Raw genomic sequence first — 9,791 nt, 5'->3', positions numbered from 1 at the left:
ACAATCCAATCAAAAACTCATCAAAACTATAAAATCCAATCAAACCTTGAGAACTCAAAAAACTTAGAACTTAAAGCTTGGATTACCTCTGATTGAGTCATTTTCCAATTAAATTCTTCGGTTATCAAGCTTCTAATCTTCCCTAGAATCGTTATGACTCTAACCTTGCTTGAATTCGAGCCCTAAAACTAGAGTTTCTTTTGAAAATGCAATGAGCGGTAAATAGGAGAACGAGAGAGAGAGAGAGAAAAGTGTTTGAACGTGTTCTTCTGTTTCTCTCAAGTTACTTCGAACTCAAGTAACCTTAAGTAAAACCCAAGGTTTGGGGTCCCAAAAATGCCCCCAATGGTAACATAGTCAAAATTCCCAGAATTCCCTCCTGATCTCACTAACTCCAAATATATCCTCAAATATTCATTCTCATTACCCAATATCCCGGTAATGTACTAAATTCCCAAAATACCCCTTGACTCACCCCGAGTCAAGTATTAATCCAGTTGTGACTTTCCCACTAGCTTGCTCCCAAGGATCGACTCATGCCGAGTAACCCAAATATATCCACATAATAATGTGGTCTCACACATATATGCCAAATATATCCATAACGGGGCCAAATTACGAAAATTACCCTTCTAATAAGAAACGGGCCCACATGCATATTTAATATACCTAAACATGCATATCAAATCATATTATAATATAACTCACATAATCATCCAATGATACCCATAAATATAACTTAAGCAAATAATTTCCATAATTTTCCATCCTAGCCCCCTAATCATGGCCCTAAGCCTTATTAAGTAATTTGGGATGTTACATGCGTCATTCTTATTATCTGATAATGTACTCAGATTAATTGTTTATATTTATCCTAAAACTCACATTGCCTTATCCCCTCGTTTGGCTTATATTATCAGTAACAATTCCAATGAAAAACAGATAACAATAGAACAACAATATATTGTCTCAATAAATGTCTTAAGAATCAAAATAAATAGAGCATCCGAATTAAAACCAAAATCACATACAAATTATAAAAATCTCAGAAGTTAGAAACAACAAAGAATCCTAAGAAAATGCACCAGAATGTGAGTCATCAACATAAAATTAGATGTAATGCACTAGAAGGTGAATCATCACCAAAAGTTTCATACCAGTGTTTAGTACACAAATCTGATGCAATTCACTCCAAAGCCATAGTCTCATACCAAGTACCAATTTCTTACATTTATAGTGAAGCAGTTAAGAATGAAGCCAAAATGAATAAGAAATGTACCCTCAAGATAAATTTTCATTCGAGCAGACCATAAGGGATTGGCCCAAAGTTTCTCGAATCACTGGATGTGTATATACTGTCTCCATCTACCCAAACATGTCCCTTCGGAACCTTAGAAAATGACAGAAGCAATAAATGGAAATAGTAGTTTTTAGTGTTTTCTAAACTCCAAAAATCAAAACACAACAAAGTTAATAATCAATGCATATATACCTGACTCATAAACAAAAATATAAATCAAATACCCAAAAAATCTCTGCAGTAAAAAGTATCTCTATATTTCTTCATCAAATTCCAACAAACTCTAAGACTGTACTACGCAAGTATACTCTATCGTAACAAATAATAAAGTGATTGTTGGCAAACTGCGAGTAGACGCAAAAACGACAATAAGCCTAATAGCCTTGAACATAAAATAAAATGACACTACCACATTTATAGTGGTTCAGCCCCAATTTGTTGGTAATAGCCTAATCCACTTGGAGTTGTGATATATGCACCTACACTTAAGATCAGATGCACCTGAGCCAACTAACTTTCTTAAGAATAAGTCGAAAAATACAATGTTTCTCTCTCTCAGTTCTCTGAGAAAATATCCCAAGAATTCCCCCAGTAAAAGTTCAAAAGTCCCCCAAATGATGTCATGAGCTCTTCAATTATAGGTTCATGAATCGTACATGAAATGTCTCCCACTTTGACGGAGTCCTTGGTTGTTTTAATCAAATTTAATTAATAAAATAATAAACAAATTCACATTACAACAATATGGCTACTACTTTGGGATATTTGAGAGAATCGCGCGGTAGTTACGGGCAATTCGGGTTGTAGTTGTTACTGAGATTCGTAGAAAAGTAAGCAGGCAGCAAACTCTTGAGACTCTGACATACCCGGCCGGTTACACATCTTAATTCTAACATAGTTGGTCGGCTGAGTTTTCCTTATGAAGTAACTAGTTGACTAAGCCTTCCTTCTGAAGTAACTGGTCGGATAAATATCCTTTGGTCGAGTAAATCACTTCCTGACCAGGTAAATACTTACTTGGTCGGGTAAATCTCCTCCTGACCAGATAAAACCATATTTTCGGCCAATGTTCTTCCGACCAGTGAAATGACAACTCTGTAGGTCATCTTCTAACCTTTACACTTCCCTTGGTCAACACGTTCATTGACCATTAATGTGCCACTTGATGGCCATGCATTACCACTTGTCACTTTTGATTTCCACGTCATTGAACTGAAATTTTGGGGATAACATTTTCCCCTCAAGTTTATTATATGATTTTCTCATACGATAAAATTTTTCTCTAACTGGTAATTATTCAAGTCGTCCAAAAGCATAATAAAAGTCTGACTAGTTAAATCCCCAAAACAAGTAACCAATTAAAGATTTAGTGAATACTACAGCAATTACCTCCACGTGGTGACCCACCAGAAAATTTAACATTTTCTGTGTCTCAAAATTCCAAAAAATGACCCTCTGCATTCTCCTGCCTTTTCAAATAGACCCATGATTGAACTTTTCAGTCCATAAAAAATGGTAGTTATCAGTTTCCTAAATAGTGGGATAATGGGAGAAAGGATATACTAGGATTTTTAGGGTAATTGAAGGTTTCCCTCATTCCCTATAAATAAGCCCATGCATGCCTATCCTTCTCAAGCCAAAAAAATATATATCACAAAAACACATCCCCTTGTCTTGGCCGATTCTCCCTCAAAGTTCCCAAGAGTGCCCTATTTTCTTCAAGTAACTCAAAGGCATCTCTCAATAAATCAAAGGCTCTTCCATCCATTTGGGTAAGTCTTCTCTTCATAATCTTCACTTTTAAACATTTTAAAGCTTTCAAATTCTGCACACACTTTGATAGAATATGTGGTAGCTGAAACCCTCTTTTGGGAATGCTTTATTTGGAATTTTTGTGATGAATCTTTGAAGGATAATGCTTTTGTGGCTGTTTTGATGTAGTTTAGGCTTTGGGTTAGCCAATTTCGCTTCCAATTTCATGAAATTTTAGAGAAAAAAATAACACACATTCGAGTTCATGGGTTTGTATGAACTTTTGGAGTTTTCATGAAACTTTTCAAACCCTTGAAATTCCCCTTTTTGATCTTGTTTGTGTGCCCCATGAATAGAAAAACGTGTTTGTTCCCCACGTTCACGACAAGAAAAAACAGTATTCATAACACTTAAAACTGTTAACCGGGAGTATTGATAACGCTTCTGAAAATGCTAACATAGCCCCTATTATTAAAAGTCCTGTCTTTTCTATAATAGTATTCGAATGTTATGTTCGATGTTATCTTAAACTATTCAATAACACATTTTTAGTTGCTATAATATTCAAATAATAACATTTAGTTAGAGTAGTTAGTTATAAATTTGAAGTTTAATCTTATACTTTATGCGTAACACTTTCCAACTGTTATGAAAATTGTTATATTTGATCATTTTATAACGTTTTTAGTTCATTCTATTATATAAATAATAATTTTTTGTCTCAATTATAATATATTATACAAAACAACCATAATTATTGTAAATTCTCTCAGTAATAACATTTTGTTATTTTGTAATATGCATTTTTAATTATTGTAAAAAGTTTTTATTATTATATTTTGATTAAAAAAATCACAATTGATCACAAGTGTAATATTATATAGATAAAAAAAATCTAAAATATTCAATATATATGATAAACAATGAGTATTTTTACATTTGAAGACGAACTACTTCAAAACATGACACTGTCCACTTCAAAAGTTCTTAGTTCTAACTTGAGTTTGAAAGCATACATAATAAAATTCTATAGTCTTGCACATCCTTTGCTTCAAAAGTAAAAAACAGAACAAAAAGTAAACCATGAAGTTTGCTCCACCCTCCAATTCATCATCCATTCCATTGTGCACTTGTCTTTGTTGTGAGGTTAATTTGCTTAGCTACACAAGAGTTTAAATAATTAATGCTTAAACTTAGAGTTAATAGTAAACTAAAAGAGTACAAAAAGAAAGAAAGTTAATAACCTCATTACGACTTTATAAGTTGGCCATGCAATTACACTAACTACAACACATAGGCCTCAGACACATAATTCTTTTAAACCCATTTCAGCAAAGAAAGCATCCAAAAAAAATGGTACAACATTAACTATTTCAAAACAGAAGAAGAGAATTTTCCTTATTTTTTAAAGGGGAAATCAGAATTATGCATAAGTGAAACCATTTCTTATCACAAGGAGTAAATAAAGTAGGGTTAAACTTCAATGTCTCCTAAAAGAATACAGATGTTATATGTGTTCTTCTTCTATAGTTTTAGAGGAGAAAATAATAAATAAACATAAGGAAAGTCATTCATTCTAATGCTAGAGTAATAGCGTATCAAAAAAGATACAAAACTCATTATCTTCCACTAATTTCTCAGGAATCCAAAGGTATCTATTTTCATCCTTGAGTTCAAATCGAAGTTGGATTATATAATAATTGAAAATAGGCAGCAGACAAAAGGTAGTCTATGAATTGAACTAACACAACATTGGTAAGGAAATAAGGAGACAAGGTAGTCTATGAACTGAGCTAACAAAACAATAGAAAATAGGCAAAAGGCACACTATGAACTAAACTAAAACAAACCAATCTATGATCCTGACAAAAATTTGGAGGGAATTGATCATAAAACGCAGTTCAAACATATTCAAACACATAAATATCTCACACTTATCCTCAAAATACCAACTAGCCCACAAATTTTAAAAAAAAAATCTTCAAAATATATCATTAATCATACTCCAAAGTCGTAACATATTAAAATCCTAGTTTTGAACACAAGTTACAAGGTTCTTAATACATATATACAATACAACTGTATCTAGATCAAAATAATTGTCTCCAAATAAGATAAATAGTAAAAGCGGATATAGAACCCATAATTTCTTTAGACCAAATCAAAATAGAGAAATGAGATAAAACATTTATAAGAAACTCAAGCAAACAAAAATCAAAACCTCACCACAGCAACAAAGAATCTGCTTTAAGACAAATTATATCCTCAATTAGAATACCAATATCAACATCATGGAAACACAATATCAAAAAAAAAAAAAAATATAGCAAGTTAAATCTGAATATAGCAAACATGGCAGCACAATGTTAGAAAAAATATACAACAAACTTTGAAAAAGTAATGTGAGTCTGCAAAGATTTACATAGAATGAGAAATTTAAATCTACAAAGGTGTTCAATAACTTCAGCACTAAGCCTAGTAAAGTTTGTATATGTGCATGCAAAAACCAATAAATCAGATAGTTATATAGTGTTCAGCCATAAAACACCAATTGATTCATTTGATGTCCAAATCACACTCTTATAATACCATTCAGAAGCACCCAAAACACATCCAAAGTAAAATTGCAGTACTAATCTTTTCATTTGAGATGTTTATTGCCATGTAGTAGTACAGTTTTAAACAAAGTTGCTTGCCATGTTGAAAATTATTTTCCAATTCAAATAGAAAGGAAAACACAGATTCAAGCTTCATAAAAACTCATACACAAATTCAAAACATACTGAGTTTATAAAGAGAGCCAATATAAATATTAAAACTTGGTAATTTTCAATACCGAACGAGGTCGAGAAGAGAGGAATGGGCATCTGAAATGAGGATCGAGTCAAAACAGAGGGGCTTTCTACCTCACATGCCATCTATTACTCTCCAATCAAGCAAACCACTCATTCTGAAGAACAAAAAAACTCAATCTGATTACTTTATTTTTTATGCTTATAGTGTCTCAAACCAAAGAATACAAAATGGATTATATTACTAAGCCAATGATACAGGAGAAGACAAACTAGAAAACAAAACTAGGCTGCATAGCACACCACTATCAAAAACTATATACAGAAACATAAAACACAAAAACTCTAAATCTAAAACCAATATAAAAAACAGAATACCCAAAGCTAGCAGCATATCAACAAACCTCAAAGCCACCAAATTTAGTAATCCAAAAACCTCAAACAAACAAAACCTAAAGTTAATAGAAACATCATCAATAATTCATATTAAAAATTGCATAAATCCCTAAAATAGAAACAATATATAATAATTATTTTAAAAAATAATCAAAGATGATGCCTAAGAATAAAAAATCATCATTACCCTTTTAGATAAGTGGGGATGTAATCAAAATAAACCATTTTCTTCATGGCAACGGTACCGTAGTCGCATTGAAGTCCCCGCTGTTACAACACCATCCCCACAGTCCCACCTCCATGCTAACATTTGCCACAACAGAGAAAGAAAGAGAGAGAATGAGATCGTGGGTGAGAGGGAAAGAACTAAATCTGGAGACACAAACAGATGTACATATATCCTTGTATATATATAATACCTATACATGAAATAAATACATCAAAATAGAACAACATCAGAGCAGAAACAGAACTAAGAAAACTTAAGAAAAAATAGGATAGAAATGGCAAAATAGACAATGAGAGTCACTAAGGAGGGACAAGTGACTAGCATAACAACCAAATAATAATCGCACCACACTTAATTCATAGTAACTGCTCTTTAAAAGTTCTATGCATCTGCCTTTATATAATATGCAATGTCCTAATGGGAATTTATATTTGGAAAGACAACCAAAGAAAAAAAGTTACTTTTTGTAAACAAAAGTAGACCCTACAAGCAAACAAAATTAACAGAAAACAGATGAAAATATTGAATACACTATAACAGATGGAAATACTCATCACAAGCTAAAATGACATGGTGAAAACTTATAAGAAATCAAGCTATAGAATCATGCCATGTGTAGTCATGATAGCAACAAAAAGGATTATGCCAACAGGTTGCACCTTAAAAAAATGCCAAGCTTGATCACTGGTTAGAAGAGATACGTACCATCGAGCCTACACCTCGCCTTGCCAAGCCCTGCCACCATCAACATCATCATTAGAGAGAATTAAGGCAGTCTCTTTGATTGATTTCCTAACCTATAAATAAGAGACCAAAAATTGAATGAAAGTTAATGGAAGAATTAATAAACAAATCAACAAATAGCTATATATGAAGATAAAACTCCAAAGTAAATTAGATAAATATAATCACGTGTGAAGACCTGTTGCCATTTTTTCCTTTCTGTTTTATGTGCATCTGGTTGTTTTTTATGCTCTGTATTCTGAATTAGTTTTCTATTTCTATTGTTGCTCTTTACAACTACTTAGAAAGACCTTAAGGCATTAGTTGATTAATAAATACATAAATAAAGAAACCCATGTAAGAAAGCTCAAATACCTTGAACCTGAATATTAATCAAAGAAACTTCCAACATTGAATGTTGCTTTATGCATTTTAATTTCTCATTAAGACCTGGCTAAAAGCATTGAAGCAATCAATACAAAATATTATATTACCACTGTGTCAAAAAGCAATCAGTTGAATATTTATATTAGATGAAATTAGCGCATAAATGATCAACTCTTAATAATGGACCCATTCTAAAGATACTTTCATCTTTTACCAAAACATTGATAAGTGCTTATAGTAACTCTTAAAAAAACCATATTAATTATCAAAAGCATCAAACAAAGAAGCCTAAATAATATAAATATGCATATAGATATAGACATGTTCTGTAAAATTATTACTAGGCAACCACAGAAACGCTTAATCGATTCCTTCCCTCCTTGTTATTAATATAAATTAAATTATAAAATAAATTTGATAAACACCTACTCATCTCTCTTAGTTCAAAAACAACTTCAGAATAGAGGAAAAGCTGGAAGGAATTAAAGAACTCAAGAAAATAAAAGGTCAAGCAAGAAACTAGAATACAATGAAGCCATATATTATATCAACTTAATGGCTAAGAAAAATAATAAAAAACTCAAAAAAATTGAGTTGAGTACATACCATGTTGAGTAATTGGATATAAGCACTTTGGCATTATCAAATGAGAACGACAGGTTTCAATAATTTTATAAATTGCCTGCATATGGAAGCGAATTTTCAATTATCAAATGGCCAAATTCTCACAATCCAATTTGGTTGTATCCTCAATTAGACAAGTGCCAATGATCTCCATTTCATCATTAAAAAAAAGACATAAAGGTAGTGTGCAAAACATAGTATTTCAGGCAAAAAAATAAGTAATAAAATAGAAGAACAAATTTACAAAACATGCAAGATTTAAATCTTATTTCATTTCTTTTCACTTCTGTGATCAAGAACCTAAAATATGCAAATGAAATACAATTGCAAAAACTGATATGCAAATAATCATAGTTTAACTTTAAGAGAGTAGAGCTTCAGATCACACTTATAACAAAAGCTTAATAAAATCATATAATAGAACATGCATAAATCAAATCTAGACAATCCTAACTTCATACAAAAAAAAATACAGCAAAAAGGACTAAAGGAGAGGTAACTACAAAAAGACCAACACAAGCAATTCTAACCATGGTAGAGACTAACTACAATCAGTTGCAGGAAGAGTCTATATTAACAAACCAAACAGTAATACTAACAGAACTAAAGACACTAACAAATACAAATAGTAAAGTATTGACTAAGTGTTGCCGGCAAGAGAATACTCAATAGTTATATGGTTAATAAATTTATTAATTAATTGATTTTAAAATCACTCTTCATTTACCTAAAAGTTTCATTTACTTTCGGTGAATTAATTCCAAAGTGAGTCAAGAATCTCAATCTATCCAGTAGTTTGAATAAGTATATACCTTACTTAACCCTTCATATTAGTCGTGCATGGAGGCATTCAAACTAAGGAAAAGCAACTAAACTCTAAGGCACACTGTGACATACAAAACATGAAAAATTTCCCACAGGCCCCAACAACTAAACTCTAAGGCACACTGTGAGGATTAACTACTCCAAATCCATGATTTAAAACACTTAGATTTAACACAAAAGAAGTAGCATGAAAGCAGAAATGAAAAATAACAGAGAAATTAAGAGAACACAACTAAAATTACTTGGTTATAAAACTAGTTCTCACAAACACAGCTCTCTCGAGAGACAAACGAGCCTATATATATGAAAGTCAGGATTTTAGAAATAATTCCAACACAAGCATATATATATATTGATAATATTCAAAATGGTCTTTTGATATTAAATTGAAATCTCAAAAAAAAAAAAAAAAAAAAAACAAATTATACCTCACAGAGACAAACGGAGGTCTCCAGTTCTTGCTCAAAGCCAGCGGGAGAGATAAACAGAGAGGGGGGGATGAGAGACTCAACGACTACAGCACGGGCGTGATCGTGGTGTGCTTCAGTTGCGTGAGTACCGGCGTGAGGGAGGCTTCAGCAGGGGTGTGGTTGTGGTGTGGTTCAACGGCACGAGGGTTAGAAAGCCAAGAGAATGTGAGAGAGCGAATGAGAGAAAGAGCAAGGGAGAGCGAATGAGAGAAAGACTGAATGCACTGGGAGATTAGGGATTAGGGATTAGGGATTTGAGACTGAATGCAATGAGAGATAGACTGGTAGAGATT

The 9,791-nt window shown here is 32.3% G+C and overlaps 1 long non-coding RNA gene across 1 annotated transcript; it reads right to left on the bottom strand.

Moving 5' to 3' along the window:
- Nucleotides 1-6,429: 6,429 nt before the first annotated feature.
- LOC133818796 (uncharacterized) lies at nt 6,430-9,545 on the bottom strand. The gene is made up of 3 exons (XR_009886113.1): nt 9,457-9,545; nt 7,175-7,266; nt 6,430-6,543 (listed from the first exon to the last, which is right to left on the bottom strand). It is a non-coding gene; the product is annotated as an uncharacterized LOC133818796 (long non-coding RNA).
- Nucleotides 9,546-9,791: the final 246 nt, after the last annotated feature.

Source organism: Humulus lupulus, chromosome 1 (assembly GCF_963169125.1).
Source record: "Humulus lupulus chromosome 1, drHumLupu1.1, whole genome shotgun sequence".
Lineage (NCBI taxonomy): Eukaryota > Viridiplantae > Streptophyta > Magnoliopsida > Rosales > Cannabaceae > Humulus > Humulus lupulus.
This window is presented reverse-complemented; position numbering and strand designations above follow the sequence as displayed.